The sequence below is a fragment of the Diceros bicornis genome, chromosome 1 (assembly GCF_020826845.1).
Source record: "Diceros bicornis minor isolate mBicDic1 chromosome 1, mDicBic1.mat.cur, whole genome shotgun sequence".
Taxonomy (NCBI): domain Eukaryota; kingdom Metazoa; phylum Chordata; class Mammalia; order Perissodactyla; family Rhinocerotidae; genus Diceros; species Diceros bicornis.
In genome coordinates, this window is record NC_080740.1 from 50,666,130 (window position 1) to 50,683,303 (window position 17,174).

The window sequence follows — 17,174 nt, forward strand, 5'->3', positions numbered from 1 at the left end:
ATTGTTGCAAAGTTCAAAGTGTCATGGGAAGAAAAGAAAAAGAACAAACTAGGAAGAATTGAGAGTTGGGGTTAGGGCAGCTGGTCAGGCTAAGCATCATTGTTAAGGTGAGATTTGAGCAAGGAGTTAAAAGAGATGAAGGTGAACACTGGGGAAGAATGTTCCTGGCAGAGGGAATGGCTCTTGAAAAGTCCCTAAGTAGTAGTCTAGTCTGGAATATTCAAGCAACAAGGAGTGGTTGGAATTGCAGTCAGAGAGGTAAAGGGAAAAGGCAAATCCAGGCCTTTACAGGGGACTGTAAAGACCTTAGCTTTTACAATGAATGAAATAGGGCGCCACTGGAGGATTTTGACCAGATGAGACAGGAGCTGACTTTTCTTCTAAGAGGATATTCTTGTTGCTGTTTTGACAATACGCTGAGTTAATGGTGAGCATGGAAACCATTTAGTAGGCCACTGAAGTATAATCTAGGCCAGAGAAAATGGAAGTAATGCAGGTGAGAAGTGGTCTGATTCTGATTTATTGTGAAGGTACAACCAGCAGGCTTGCTTGACAGATTGGGGGTGAGGGTGAGAGAATGGGAGGAGCCAAGGACGACTCCAAAGTTTTTGGCCTGAGCAACTAATTAGAAGGACTGTGGCATGGTCTTGAGTTGCTTTTTGAGCAAGGGAGAACTCTAAACTTAGGGGGAAAAGAAAACAAACGTTGCATTAATAATGTTGCACTAGTATAATACATATATTACTATATTATATTCCAAGTATTGTAGGCTTGAAAACTTATCGTAGGCATTTTGGTGGAGTGTTGGCTGCTACATAGGGGCACTCATGTGTTTCTGATTTCTGGGATATATAAAATTTACAGCTAAAGGAGTCTCAGAGATACAGCAGACAAGTAATTTCATACACTTCAAACGCCAGGTGGATGTTCTCGGACGTAAGCCAGTTACTGACGGATTGAACGACTCTGACGTTTCCATAAAAAAGGCGGTGGTCCGATGACTTCAGGGCATCTCTCTCAACTGCTGCCAACCGAGCGATGCCTGGTCCGACGGCTCAGCACCCACCCTCACTCGCCTGGGAGCGTCCGCGGCCCCACTTGGAGCGCAGGCACCGCCCGGTCCAGGAAGGGGGCGCGAGCCGCCGCTGCCCGCCGCCCGGCGGAGGGTGGGGAGGGGCTCCCGCCCGCTCCCACTCAGCCCTGGTCGCCATCTTCCGGCGCGTCCTTCCCGCGCGGGCTGCGCTCGGGCTGCAGGCTCTCGGCTCGCCTGGGAGGGCACTTCCTAGCCCGCACAGCTCTCACGCGCGGGGCGGCGCGGGGGTCCGGGCAGAACCCACCCCGAGGCGGGGCCAGGGGCGGGGCCGGCGCGGCGGCGCGGCGGCGCGGCCCTCCCTGCGCTCTCGGGGAGCGCGCCGCCTCTCGCTCCGCCCGCGCGCGAGCCTGGGCGGGGAGGGCGGGGCCAGGAAGCGGCGAGCGCGCCGGGGAGCGCAGCTGCGGGAGCGGGGGCGGCAGGAGCCGCGGAGCCGGCGCCGAGAGCGGCAGCGGCCGGAGCGAGCGGCCGAGACAAAGGCGGCGGTGAGTGCAGCGTGGGCCCCCGCACCTCGCCCTCGCGGCCCCCCGGGCGGGGACCCGGGGCCGGGAACCCCCGCTGCCCAGGGCTCCGGGGCGAGGGCGGCCCGGCCCTGCCCGGCGCGCTGCAGGCTGTGAGCTGAGCCTGCGGCTCCATTTTCAGGTCTGGGCGAGGTCCTCATGTGGACCCTGCCTCCGGTGTTTCTTCCGTTCTCTCTGAGAAAGGGTTCCATGCTCAGTTCAAAATTCACGGCAGGCGGGCGGCTGAGGAAGCCAACCCAACCGCCCGCCTGGGGTAAAATGGAGATGAAGACCCCTTCCCCCCAACTTTGCGGGTCTGGAAGTCGGCAGGGTGGCGCGAGGGGCGGGCAGAGAGGGCCCGCGCCGTCCAGGTGAGGGTTTCGGGGGGGCGGGGACCCCGGCTCCGGAGCCCGGACTCGAGCCTGAGGCGCCCGGCGCCGTCCGCCCGCGGGTCTCGCCGCGGTTCCTTTGGGCCCCGCAGAGCAAGCCCTGACCAGCTCCTCGGAGGAGCTCGTGTACTCGTACAGGTTGTTTTACCCGGCGCTTGCTGCTTGAGTTGTGATTTTTGGTAACGGGCGTGGTAGGTAGCGGCTCGCCGATGCCGCATTAATAGCTGAAAAGGAACCCCGATGGGCTGACTTCATGTGTCCATGAATCAACATTGGGATTCCTCTTTAGCTGCTGTTATCTTAAATGATAAGCTTTTGTAGGGGAATTTGGTGCTGATGTTCAGCTTACAAGATTTACAGTTTTGTTAAAGGGCCTGGTATATAGTAGATGCTCAGTAAAATATTTAACTGAATGAATGAATCTTGAAACATCAAAGCTGATCTCACATCTAGTCAAATTTAGGCACATACCCTCTTGACTCAAATTAAGGAAAAAAACATTGGCAAACAACATATAATTTTTGTTTGTTTTTACCCAACATATACTTATTGTTGATGAATAATCAGTTATCATCAGTATTACAAGCGTAGAAAAAATGCTTGAAATGTGAAGTTTTTCCTTTTGAGGCAGGTTGGTAGACATTTTCTTAAAAATAAGCCTTCTAATTTTCTCTCCAAAGGGTGGGGAAGAAGAAGAAGTGCCTGGATTGTATTTTGTTCTTTTGAGACCCAACTTTCTATTTCATTATGAATAAAGAAATTTATGTGCTTTTGAGGGACGGTGGCTTGAACTTGAGTTGCTTTTTGAGCAAGGGAGAACTGTAAATTTAGGGGGAAAAGAAAACGAACGTTGTATTAATATAGTTAAACCTCACCATTTACGCCGCATTCATTAAGGACCTATTACGTACCGGCACCTGTGGTGGATACTGAGTTTCTAGGGGGAAACAAACCCCTCAATTATCCTTTTCTTAACCGTGAGCGTGAAGTTCTTTCCTCATTATGGTTGTTGCAGGCGGGGACTGTCTTATACCCCTAGTGCCTACTTAGAATTGGGAAAGATGGCAGGTGAAACTACAGGAAGTGTAGGTCAGCAACAGTCTATATAAGGGTTAATAAGTAACTTTATGAGGCTAAGATTATCGGGTTACATTTTCATATTGTCAGTTTAATAAAATCTATCTACGTTTTAAAATGAAGGGAAGAAGAGGTTTAGCAAACTACTATTTTTATTCTGTCCCTCTCCCATATTAGATGATTTTGGTACAGTGTATTTATTGATGAGTAATGTACTTCCGGTTCTGTTTTCTGTAAATAATCTTTGCTCTGCATCATTTTCTATTTTTAAAAATCTCCAAGGAAAAGCAGTGGATTCCTTTTCTATAAGAAATATTTTTAAATAAAGTAGCTTTCAGAAATTTTATTCTGACCTTTTATTCACCATTTACAAATAATACAGTATTGACTTGATAGTGCTGAACGGGAAGGACTTAGTGATAATTTGTGGTTCCATATTTGGACTTTTGCTTTAGTTACAACTGTGATAAAACTTACTGAAAAGAGGATGGGATTTGTAGTACTGTATTTATGAATTCTAAACATAAGCTTTCATTGGCTGTTTTTACTTATTGACATCTGATTTAAAAAAACAGTACTTAGTTATTTGGTTTCTTCAGAAGCCCAAATTAATGTGCTCCCAAGTCAATCTTGATCATTACAAAATAATGTAGATTAATAATTTTTTTAAAGATAGCTTTTGAATTTAGGTGGACCCTTTTGACTTACCACTGTTTGTAACACCTTTTACATTGTTGAAGATAATGTATACATTCAAATAGAACTTTCAGATTTTTAGACTTACTGGCTATTGCCTTTTTATGGTTGTTCCTAGGAATAATAAGGAAAGTAATCCCTCAAATTTCAGTGGTAGAGAGTTTTTCTTTAAATGTATTATTTCTTGTAGGAAGAGTTACTTGACAATATACTCCTCATAGTCTGGTGTTGATGAGAAACCTAATAGTAAATAATAATAGCAATGGTAAAGAACAACATAAGCAAGCTGTGATATGTTGAATAAAAAATGCATGGCATATTTTATTTGGATAAGAACTTCATCAGAGTTCTTGACAGGCAACAGCATTGAGACATGTTAAAATAATTTTTCCAAGAAATAAGAACCCATAATGACTATTTTTTTGTACCGTAAAAAAAAATACTATAATTGTTTTCAAAGTATTATTCCTATATTGGAGTAGTTTATAATGTTTTGAGGCTAAATAAATTCTGGAATCATCCTATTTTTAATTGTTGGAATAATTGAAATATTAGTTCTTTCTTCATCGGGCTATGTGTGTGTGTTGGGGGGGTGGGGGTTCTTTTTTTGTTATACCCTTTAGAATGATATAGGAAGTGTTTCCTTTCTCAGATGTAATTAATAAAGTGATTAAGAATGATGCTGATATGCTATATTGCAGCCGTGCCCGTATTCGCCTGTATAGATTGTGAGAGAGTATCAGTTAGCATTTGTATAAAACATTTTCAAAGTGCTTTGTAACTAATTTCTCCCATTTATTTTCTAGGATAGGTTGCTATTATGTTTTTATGTCTCAGTTGTTTTTTTTAATCATTGACAGTGTTTAGATTTCTCATCTGCTTTAGGATGAGTCTGGAATATTTTGTTAAGGCTTTATAAGATTTTTCTCAGAATTGCAAATGAATATTGGTTTTGATCTGTTAAAATATTCTTAATCTCAGTTCTCATAAAAGAAATATTTTAACATTTTATTGAATGTTAAATGTTAGTATATTTTAGATCTGTCTCAGAGGGGGATGTTATGGGTTCCCTGTGCATTCTTGAGAGGAACTGAGTGAAACATGTCTTATCCTTAATACTTACTTACTAGGTGAGGGTGTTTATTCTGATTTTTTTTCATACTACCTGGAAAAACTTGGAATTTAGCTTATTTATAATTAACTTTATGCATACTGCTCCGTCAGTTCAAAGCTTAAGTATACTTGAACCTTTCTATAATACTAACTAATGAACAAAGTAGGATTTAGCTGAAACTGCTCTGGGACCCCCTCCAAAGGAAGTTTCTGAACTGAAAGCCAAAAGACTTGGTAATAAGTTGTCTTTATCATAAACATAGACACTATAAAATACCTATCTGTGTATTTTAGTCAGAATGAGTTCTAGTAAAACAAACTCCTTATTTTTCCTTGAAAGCATTAATAACTCCATGTTAAATTTAGGTGTCTGAAAATGACTAAATGATGAGCACTGATATTTCATTTTATAGCTTGCCCAGTTAGAAATTCATACTAAGATTTCTTATTAAATCTTTATGATTGAATTTTTGTAAGCATGTTGTACTAAAACATAAAATCATTTTGTTTCATTTGACTTAATCTACTTTCACTTTTTGCTTAATAAAACAAAAATGAATTTTTCCTATATTCAGCATTGTGTATATTTTGTACCCCATATATCATGGGAATCCATGGATGTTTGTGGGACTGGTATTTTCAGTGGATGGGGACTTGATAAGGTTTAAGCAGAAAACAACTTTCTTTCTCTCGCTGTACCTTCAAACCCGCCCTATAGATTAAGCGTTTCCCTGCCTCTCTGTGAGCTCTTAGGAAGATCATGTAGCTTTTCTAGTTACTTTTAGGTAATAAAAAGTGGTCTGCTCACTTGTCAATAATAATCTTATTTTAGTCATTAGAAGGTACAGTTCAGTATAATAATCAGTGTTCAAACTGTTTACACAGTTTAAAACTTTTCTTCCTTAGTGCAGAACTGCTTCAGACCTAGAAGCCTGCTTTGGAGGAAGAGTCCTAGGAGGCTCCTCTTCAGTATGCTGTCCTCACCTGTCCAGGGTCCCGCCCAGTGGGGAAAGGGGATTGGGGGAAAAGGTATGGTTTTAATGTGACTCATGCTCTCGTGATCTGGCATTGCTGCCTTCTGAGTTGAGCAGGTTGTTCTGAGTTGAGCAGGTTGTTCAAAGCCGACTCTTTGTCCAGGAGTGCTGGAAATGGTTTTCTTGGGGATTCCATGACTGGGAACCTCCAGCTACAATTCCTGTGATAGAATTCTTCTGCTCCAGTCCCTTAGCCTTCCAGTTTCCCTCATCTGCAGGCTCACTTTGCCCAGGGAGAGGTTTTGCTTTAGTCTTTAAGGTAGTTCTATAACATTTTAACCAGACCTGCCTGTACTTTATTAAGGTTATTTCATACAACACAGTTTCAGGCATTCCACCAGGGCCTCGACATCCTGTCTTGCCAGCTTCTTCTGTCAAGTACCCCTACTTGAACAGTACTTCTGTGTATGGGACCTACAATCCATTGCTGCTACCACCTTTTTACTGTCCTAGGCCCCCTTCCTCCATGTCCTCACTTGACTGTTTACCCTGCTTTGAATCCATGGTCCACTATTATAATTTCTCCCTTTTATACACCTTCAGTTCCTTGTAGCACTTCTCCCTTTGGTGTCTCCACCTGGCGACCTGTCTCCTCCCCCCCATTTCCCCCCCTCCCCCCATATCTAGTTCTCTGTCTAGTCCAGCCTGTACCTGGCAGTTGAGCGTGCCTTAAGGAAAACGTACCCACGCTGACCTGGTCTCCTTTTAAATTTATGATCACTGACCGCAGGAGGGCTCTTTGTGCTGCCCACAGTCCTGTTATCTTAGTACACTTCCCTGGTTGAATCACTCTCCTATCCCCCTAAATGACTGCTTTACGTCTCTCTCCTCAAACCTAAACTTCTAGCACCTCTTTTCTCCTCTTCATTTTCAGCTGATGACCTTGTTTCCTGTATATTAAAAATGAAAGCAATCAGAAGAAAACTTTTGCATGTCTCGTTGCATCTGCACCTATACTCTGTGCATTTCCTCTTGTGCTGTGACCATCGCCTCCACCCTTGCCCTTGGTTCTGTCTCCCTTCTGTCAAGGACGTTATAGTGCCTCAGAGTTCATTCTGTTCTGCCTGCCAATGAGACGCATCATCAGTGTTCCCCATTTCTACTGGATCATTCATATCAGCATATAGATATGCTGAAATATCTCCCGTCTTTTGAAAAAACAAAACCAAACCTCCCCCAACACCGCATCTTTCTTCGGCTGTTGCTCTCCAAAAGAGTTGTTATTTGTGGTCCTCAGTACTCCCTATCTTTTTTGGATCCATTACAATCAGGTTTTTTCTCTTTCACTCTACCATAACTGCTGTTGTTGAGATTGCTAGTGACTTCCTTGGTGATAAATTCCCTAGTCAGTTTTCAATCCTGATCTTACTGGATGTAGCAGCAGCAACATTTGATGTGGTTGATAATTTTCTCTCTTTTGAAGCTTTTCTTCCCTTTGCTTCTGGGACACTACTGCTTATTTTCAGTTTCTTTTGCTGGTTCCTTTTTGTTGCCCCAGCTTCTAAAAAATAAGGCAACGTCCCAGAGCTCTATGTTTAGACTTCTTCTATATTTATACGTAGTCTCTTGTGATCTCATCCTATCCTGTAGCTAGAATTATCATATATTTCAAACTAAAAATGTTATCTTTAGTCTGAATCTCTTTCCCAACCTCCAGATTTGTGTACCCAAATTCCTAGTCAACATTTCCAACTAGACATCCCAAATTTAACATGCCAAAACTGAACTCCTCATCCTCCTCCTTCCCTCCCCCACCTCAGTGATTGTTCCCATTCCAGTCTTCCTCATCTTATTAAACGTCAACTCCATCTTTCAGTTTCTCTGGCTGAAACTTTGTAGACATTTTTGACTCCTCTTTCTCACACTCCCACATCTAGTTCAAAATAATGTATCATGAAAGTATGTCCTTTGTTTACTTTAAAATCTACCTTAAGAATAAATGTAACCACAACTTGCTGTCTTCAACTGCTGCCCCCCTCTCTAAGCAACCATCATCTCCTGCGTTTGTTATTTTAGTAGTCTCCTTCCTGGTCTCCCTTCTGCTTCTGCTCTTTTCTGTTCTCAACTTAGCAACCAGGGTGATCCTTTTGAAATGAAAGTTGGATTATTTTCCTCCTATGTTCAAAACCCTTCGGTGGCTTTCCATATCATTTAGAGTGAAAGCCAGAATACAGCAGTGCCTACGAGGCCCCTCCATCATCTGTGCCTCCAGCCTCTCTGATTACACGTCCTACTAGTTTCTCCTGGGCTTACTCTACACCAGGCGCATAGGTCTCCTTGAAGCTTCGTGAACCTGCCAAGCCCAGTCTTGCTTTGGTGTCTTTAGGAAAAGAGATTTGTTTTCTTCACTGAAGAGTCCCCAGTATTCAGAATAGTGGCTGGTACCTGGTGGGCACTCACATTTGCTAAATGAATGGCCGCTTATCTTGTTAGTCATGTCTTTGATAACAGCTTATATGTATGTTTCTGTGACTAAAACTATTTCATCTAAAACCATATAGTCTCATAAGAATTAAGTAAACACAAATATAGAAAAAAGAGGAAAAGTTTCAAATCAGTTTTTGTGTATGGAAAGTGAAAATACACAGGAAGGGGACAAGGAGATAGGAAAGGAATAAGAGAGGTAAGGTAAATGGAATAAAGAAAAGGAAAGCCTGATTTGGAAGTAGGGTGACATCACTTAAAAAAAATATTTTTGGCTTGCCCCATATTTCTTTTAAGGTATTTTTCTTGAATTCTAAGTGTTGGTGACTTACATGGACTTGGACACTTCAAGTTGGAGTCTATTACACCTTTCTTTTATCAAGGGTATGGGCTCAAATGAGCTTGAGAGCCAATACTTAGTTGCTTTACTGTTGCCAAACTCCTTTTATTAAGGAAAAGCAGTTACTGTTACTAAGAAAGCAGTTTACCTGACAATATTCTTAGCTTTTCTTATTTATTTGTTTTTTTTTTGTAGAAAGCTCAAACAGAAGTCTCATAATTTTAGGGAGGGATTTTCATTGTACGAAAAATTGTTAGTGTGCCTGTCCTCTCAGTACCACAGTACCAGTTTACTACCCCCTCAAAGAAGGGAGGGGCCTGTAAGTACACTTAATTGTGTTTCTGTGGTAAGCTAGCAGCTAGCTACATCAATGTACACAGCTCTGTCAATTAGTATTTACTGTATGCATATTTGTGCTCTTAAATGAAAACTACTTGAATATAGTTAAATGCATTTTTTAAACTGCAGTTTAATTGATATTTAGGTGGGAAATGAGAGCACAAGGGAGATTAATGATACGCAAACTTTCAGTATTTCATTCTGCTGAGACAAGATTTTTTTTTTAACTTTATTTTCTGGGTTATAGGTTTTGTTTCCTGTTGTTTGATTAAAAAAAAAAAATCTTTTGTTTTTTTTTTTTGTGAGGAAGATCAGCCCAGAGCTAATGCCTAATGTCAATCCTCCTCTTTTTGCCGAGGAAGACTGGCCCTGAGCTAAAATCCGTGCCCATCTTCCTCTACTTTTATATGGGATGCTGCCACAGCATGACTTGACAAGCAGTGCGTTGGTGCGCACCCGGGATCTGGACCTGTGAACCCTGAGCCGCCGCAGCGGAGCGTGTGCACTTAACCGCTTGCGCCACCGGGCTGGCCCCTAAAAAAAACCTTTTGAATAAATTGTTGAAATAGGTGACTCAGAAGTTCCTGAATAAATTATTCTTTATGTATAAGCATAAATTATTTTCCATAAACTAGTCGAAACGTTTCCTTATTTTTGTGTAATATGCAGTACTTTATGTCTTCATTGACTTGTCTGATAGACTTTTATGTGGCCATAATATGGACTTAATTTTCATGGCCATATAGTAGTGGCCATGTATGTGTTTATATATTTACAGTTTTTGTAATATGAAAATATAATTTAAACTTGTATGTGTTTGATATTTTACTTTAATTCCTAAGCAATAATACCTGTAAATCAGACTTGATATTATATTTTTCTTTTACCTTAAAATATGAAATGAAAATATAAAAAATTTTCATATTAAAACATATCATTATAATTTTTTAAGTTTATTTGCATGCCATGTAAAGTCATTTTGGATGTCACACTAGCAAGTGTTTGCCTACAGTTTTGAGTTAATCTTTCTGTTTTGTAGACTAATTAGGTCGTCTTCATTAGAATTTGACATTGACTTCCCTGAATTCGTATATTAGCATTTCACATGAAATAACCATCTTGGATTAATAAGATCCTCATTTCTGAACTGACGTGTAGTCCTACCAGTAAGTTTATTTCTACTGTATTCGTAGTTAGAGGCCTACCATACTATGTTGCTTTACCTTCATAATGTTCTAGATTGTTTAGTAACCAAAATGATCATGTGGAGAAAAGTGAATACAATTAATTGGCTGTGACCTAAGTCTCATAAAGGGTCATTAAACTAATAGATTAAAGTATGCATTCATTCATTCCTTCAACACGTTTATTAAACTACTATGTGAAATTGCTTCCCAGTCCACTCAGAATAAAATGTAAACTATATTCATTCAGAAAATACACACTCAATCACACTCTATCTGTATGGTATGACCCTGACAGCCTCTCAGAGTATCTCACCTTTGCTCACTACCTTCTAGCCAGGTGAGCTGTTCACTTTCTCGAACATGCCGTGCTTGTTCTTTCATTAGGGCTTTTACATTAGTTTCCTCTGTCAGAAATGGTCTTCCCTAGATCTTTGCAAAGTTGACCTCTTATCTTTAAGATCTCAGCTTAAATATCACCTCATTTCCTCACCGCTCAGTTTAAAATAGCTCCCCATCACTATTTTGCTTTCTTCGTAGCATTTGTCAGTCCTTGAAATTATGTATTTTTATTTTTTTTTTAATTGTGTCCCCAAATAGATTATAAGCTAAATGAGAGCAGGGATCTCCCTTGTCTTGTTCCTTATTGTCCACAATGCCCACCACAATACCTGGCGCCAAATAGGTGTTCAGTAAAAAAGTGTTGAATGAGTGAAACAGGTTACCAATCTCATCTGTTCTTTCTTGTGAATGAATTTTAGTGTACTGATATTTTAAAGTGTCAAAAGTGTATGCGTTTTAACTTAGGGAATGAGGAAACTGGATTATTCAGGCAAAAAGCCTGTTGTGGAAAAGGATGAGAAAATTTAGGAACTGTTCTGGTGATCCTTAGCTGATCGTGTGTATCTCTCCAACTCCACGTTCAGTGACATCATATTGGCAGCTTGAGACTGGCGATGGTGGGACTGTGTAAAACATGGGAATCAGCAAAAGGTACAAATTTGGGCCTTTTTTTCCAGACAGGTGGTAATTAAATCTCTATCAGCAGGCCACTGAGTGGGACCATGTACAATTGCTATTCTTATAGATTTAAAAAAATGCTTGAATATCAGCAATTTCTTATGGTTTAACCAAGTAAATGGTTTAGCCATTTACTTATTTTGGTTTTAAAGTTAATTTTTTCATGGGAGTCAGTGAAATTACCTCAGTGCTTTGCCTCATTTTGTTTTTCAAAGTTGCATTCCCTTCACATCTGATGATTGCTTCTAGATTCATATAATGTAAAAATTAGCTATTTGTATATTACTTGCTTAACTGTATACCTAATTGTTTAATTACTTCATTCCAAAGCAGGCACAGAATCTTGAGATGCCTCTGAGGGTGTTCTTGGTTTTGCTACTGAGCGCTAAGCCCATTGAGAGGTGTTCTTTTTCTGGGAAAGAAAGCAGAGCTGATTCAGTTTGAGTTATGTATCATTAGATAACATTTTTTTTTTTTTCATTTGCTTTTCAGAATGATTTACATAAGTACACCAGAGTTCAGGTTTTTTTTTTTGTGTGTGTGTGTGGCTTTTTTCTTTTGCTCATTATCATCCTCTCTAAGTGCTTACCTACTGTATCTGATCATTTACTTTCTTTGGTTTCTTCTATGAATCAGTGTCTCTAAATCAATGAAATGATTTTATCTTGTTTCTCAAGTTTTACTAGTTTAATATTGTCTTTCTGATGATCACCTGGACATTCCAAGCCATTTACCACCTTTACCCCCACAGTTCTATAAAGAGATATGAAGTTACTTCTTTCTTACAGGCACCATTTTCCCATCTGAGGAAATTTATTGTTTAAAAATTGACCTTTGTTGGCTCAGGGATTTCACTAACATTTCTTAAGCAACATTTGTGTTATGTTAACTTTGAGTAAGTGGATTTGAATTGGTATTGAATTAAAATATGGCAGCTAGATTTCTTATCCTTTAACTCAAGTTGTTCTGTGCGTAAGAGTATGCACAAGCACTAAAAAAAATAGCTTATTTTCAATGCAGAAAATCAGTATATACATAATAAGCTAAAGGAAAACACACATCCATAATCCTACCACCCTAAGGTAGCCACTGGTAATGTTTTGATGAATGTCCTTCCAGACAAATCAATGAATAAATGTTTTTTCACAAAGTAAGATCTTAGTACACATACTATTCTGTAACTTCTCACTTTAGCAAATATAGGGATCATAAAAGCATTACTTTTTATTACTTCAGTTTGAAAGGATCTCATTGGGAAGTGAAAATTTTGTTTGACGTAGAGTAAAGCTGTAAGTAAAGTTGTGATTAAAAACGATGATGTTTATGGAGAGTAGAATGTGGTAAGTCACCTCGAGACAAGAACTACTTCAGCAGTAATTTTTCTTAAGAGTCCCCTTACCACTGCACAATAGTCTGATTGTATTATACCAGCTAAGGAAAACAGTACATGATTCTATGTACAGTAGAATTATTTTAATAATAGCCCTAGGGTAAATTATGGGGCTTGTAGATAAGTTCATGTTTTTTGGTCTGCTCCAAGTCTCATTGATGCATTAATATTGAAATAATATTAGAATAAAATGTGTTTTATTGAAGGCCTTCATCTATCCAAATTGTGACAGTTTTATTTATTAGGTATTGCTTCCCTTTTTATATGTCAGAATGAAGAGTGAGGGAGTTCTTGGAAAAAGAAAATTTTAGTACAAGAATTCTTGTATTAATGTTTGAGTCGATTTTTGTTTCATGAATGTGAAAAGCCTTGTGGAAGAATCACTGATATATAGTGGTGTATGCATCCTTTGGAAATCTGTCCCAATCTTGTTAAGTAGTTGTTTGGATCTTAAAGTAGCAGTTTTTAAAGCTAGTCAGAGGTCTTTTAAGGGTTGTATACTTTAAATAACTCTTCCTTTGCCTCGTAGTGTCCATTACCTACAGTGGAGGAGACCGCTGATTTCTTGCCTTGTTTTCATTGTTCTTGACCTTGTCTTTCTCTGTGTTGTGTTACTGCTTGCTCATACGCTCCTGCAGTCTTTATCTCTTCTTAAGTAGACAAAGTAGACATTTCTCTTACCCCCGCAGTGCTACTTCCTGGATGGTGCATATATTGCTGAAAACGTTTCTCATGTGGTAAAGAAGAATAAAAAGCAGTGTAGTTGATGTGGCTTTTTCTACTGAGAAATGATACATTTGTTGTCTAAAGTGGAGACTGGCAGTCAGTCCCTAAAAAAAACATTTTTCCCAGAGTGATCACATATTTGTAAATGGATATGCCAAGTGCCACTGCTTGTTGGAAGGTAAAGTGAATCTTGATATAAATTCAAGAAAAGTGTTTACAACTATTCCATACATTTTGCTATTTAAAAAATTGGTGTTTTTTAAAAGTTTCATTTCATGGTGGATTTTTAGCCTCATTTTTATATTTATTCAGTGAATAATGACCTTGTTTTTGTAAAAATGCTACATACACACTAAAGAAGCTTAGAAATTAGTCACATAGTAAGTGACAGAACTAGTATTCAGAGTCTTGTCTGATTTTCAGAGTCAGTAAGCTTGGGAAGCACTGTAAAGTGGCAGAAAGAATATGGACTTTGGAATTAGGCACACCTCGGTTTGATCCCTAACTTTGCCACATAACTTGCAGCATGGCAAGCTCTTACCCTTGGTGATTTTTATTTTCTTTTTTGATTAAGTCAGGGTAATAGGTTTGTTAGGATTAAATGAGGTACACATTAGGTATTTGGCTTGTAGAAAGTGTTAACAAATGTTTCATTTCCTTTCTACTACTCCGTATTGTTTTAAAATATGTCCGTGGTCACTTGGACATTTCACTTGAAAGTGAATTGTAGTCAGGAAACTGGAAATATATGTAACCAAGGTGGACTCATATGTCATGTCCTTTTAATCTGCCCGTCTGAGGAGGAGAATGTTTCTTGGGACTATTTAAAAAAGTATTTTGACTTCAAGGAAAGTTTTCAAGTTAAAAGCTGAAGTAGAGCTGAGTTAGGATGAGTTAATTATTGCTGACCAAAATGGTAAGAAAGTGACTAATTTCTGTGTTTCCTGAGAAATTGAAGCATTTGTGTCTAGTATAACAATTGTGTGCATAAAGATGTCTATTTTAAAGGGTAAGAACTGACCTTTTGCAAAAGAAAAATATGACTGAAATATGGAAAAAAATGTTGAAATTTAATAATAGTCAATAACAAGTTTCTCATATCAGATTTAAGATTTAAGAAATGGTGCTAATTTACCTGAATACTGTAACACAGGTAAAAAATATATTGCTGGAGGGAATATAAATGTGTAGAACCCTTTTCAAAAGCAGTTTGGCATATATCAAAAAGTAGTATTTCTGCCTCTGAGAGTATACCCTAGGAGATAACACTTCGTCCCCCCTTTTTTTGAGAGGAAATTATTTTCTTTTTTTATGACAGCTTTATTGAGATAATTCGTGTGATATTGTGATTTATAATAAGAAATATATATTATGTCTTTGTCCCTGTTTCAGGGAGCCCCTAAAACCTTGGCAATTCCTAAGTGATGAGAGCCATAAATGTGTCTTTTGTTATGTTAATGGGGTTACTTGTGGAAAGCACTTAAGGATGGGGGCTAGTTGCCAAGAGAACCAACCTTGTGATTAGAGGGTTGGGACTTTCAGCCCCATCCTTCTGACCTCCAGAGGGGCAAGGGGCTATGTACCTCCATTCAGCTGGAGGCTGAATCGCCAATGATTTAATCAATCACAAGTGTAATGAAGCCTCCATCAAAACCCCAAAGATTGGGGTTCTGAGAGCCTCCTGTTTAGTGAACACGTGGAGATGCTGGGAGAGTGGTGCACTCAGAGAGCATGGAAGCTCTGCGCCCCTTCCCCCGTACCTTGCCCTGTGCATCTCTTCCACCTGACTGTTTCTGAATTATCTCCTTTTATAATAAACTGGTAATCTAGTAAGTAAAATGTTTCTCAGAGTTCTGTGAGCTGCTCTAGCAAATTAATCGACCCAAGGAGGGGGTTGTGGGGCCCTCAGAAGCACAGGTGACAACCTGGACTTATGATTGACCCCTGGAGGGGAAGGGGCAGTCTTGTTGGACTGAGCCCTTTACCTGATGCTGTCATTAGGTAGATAGTGTCAGAATTGAGTTGAATTGTAGGACACCCGGTTGGTCTCAGAGAAGTGCTTAGTGTTGGTGTGTTCTGCACATCGGAATTGGTGTCAGAATTGTAATTCATCTTTTTAAGTCACATTTTTAAAGTTGTGCAACCATCAGCACTATCTAATTTTAGAATATTTTCATCATCCCAAAAAGAAATTAGCAGTCATTCCCCATCCCCCCCCGTCCCCCCCCCAGCCCCTGGCAACCACTAATCTGTTTTGGGTCTCTTTGGATTTGCCTCTTTTGGACATTTTATATAAATGAAATCATAAAGTATATGGCCTTTTGTGAGTGGCTTTTTTCACTTAGCATAGTGTTTCGAGGTTCATCTTTGTTGCATGTATCAGCACTTCATTCTCTGTTACGTTTGAATATTGTTCCATTGTATGGATATACCACATTTTATTTATCCATTCATCAGTTAATGTATATTTGGGTTGTTTCCACATTTTGGCTATTGTAAATAATGCTATTATGAACATTCACATACAACTTTTTGTGTGGATGTATGTTTTGATTTTTCTTAGTTATGTACCTAGGAGTGGAATTGCTGGGTGATGTGGTAATTCTCTGTTTAACATGTTGAGGAACTGCTGAACCGTTTTCCAAAGTGGCTGTACTATTTAACATTTCCACTGGCAGTATAGGAAATATTGGCCTTTTGTAACTGGCTTCTTTCACTTACCATGTTTTTCAAGGTTCATCCATGTTGAGCCTCTGTCAGTACTCATTTCTTTTTATAGCTGAGTAATATTCGGTTGTGTGGATATACTACTATGTTTTGTTCATCCTTAACAGCAGCTTTCTATCCAAAAATGTTCAGTGAAGCATTATTTATGTTAAAGAACAATTGAAAATTACTTAGATTTTCAGTAAAGAGGAACAGCTAAATTAGGTACATCTCTATGTACCATCCATTAGTAATATATTTTTTTTAACTTTTTTTTTTTTTGTGAGGAAGATTAGCCCTGAGCTAACATCCATTGCCAATCCTCCCCTTTTTGCTGAGGAAGACTGGCCCTGGGCTAAAATCCGTGCCCATCTTCCTCTACTTTATATGGGATGTTGCCACAGCATGGCTTGATAAGCGGTGCATGGGTCCGCGCCCAGGATCAGAATCTGGGAACCCCGGGCCACCAAAGCAGAGCACACGTACTCAACCATATGCCACTGGGCCGGCCCCCCATTAGTAATTATGGAGAATTTCAAGGGGAAGTGATTGTCAGAGTGCTAAAGTAGGATACAAATTTGTACATGTACAACTGTTATTCAGTGTATGTAGTTTGGGGGGATGGTGATTATCAAATTTTTAGAACATTTTTATATTTTCCATAGTTTTCACAATAAGCATATATTTCTTTTATAATCAGAGTAAAAGAAACACTTTTAAAAATGACCATAGCTATAGCTTTGTATATTACTGACATAAATATACTCAGCCAAGAAAAGCAAGATCATTCAGTGTTACGAATGTTACTATTTTATGTTGATCCAGTAATTATCCTTTATTATAAATAAAACCATTTCAGACTACAGGTAAGAGAACTTTTAATTCTTCATATTGACCTCAAATTTTCCATTTATAATTGTAGTATAGAATAACACTAATTCTTGTGTATTTGACTTCTAAAATGGGGAGGGGAAGGATAAATATAAACTGCATATTTTAAATTTAATGAATAATACTATATCTGTCAGTTCATTGCAAGAAACAAACACTACTCGAGGATTGTCAGGCAGAAAGAAATTTTACCCAGGGAATTCAGTACTTATAAAATCATTGGATGGTTTGGAAGAGCCAGACCAGAGGACTGTT

General features: G+C 39.3%; 1 protein-coding gene across 3 annotated transcripts in view; it reads left to right on the plus strand.

The window, feature by feature from the left end:
* The first annotated feature begins 1,480 nt into the window (after positions 1–1,480).
* Positions 1,481–17,174, plus strand: part of CDC42SE2 (CDC42 small effector 2) — a 100,577-nt gene continuing 84,883 nt past the window's right edge. The window contains exon 1 of one of the 3 annotated variants that reach the window (XM_058539917.1): positions 1,481–1,575. The gene's annotated coding sequence lies outside the window, so the exon portion shown is untranslated. The remainder of the gene's footprint in view (positions 1,576–17,174) is intronic. The other 2 variants (XM_058539934.1, XM_058539909.1) reach the window with 2 other exon arrangements.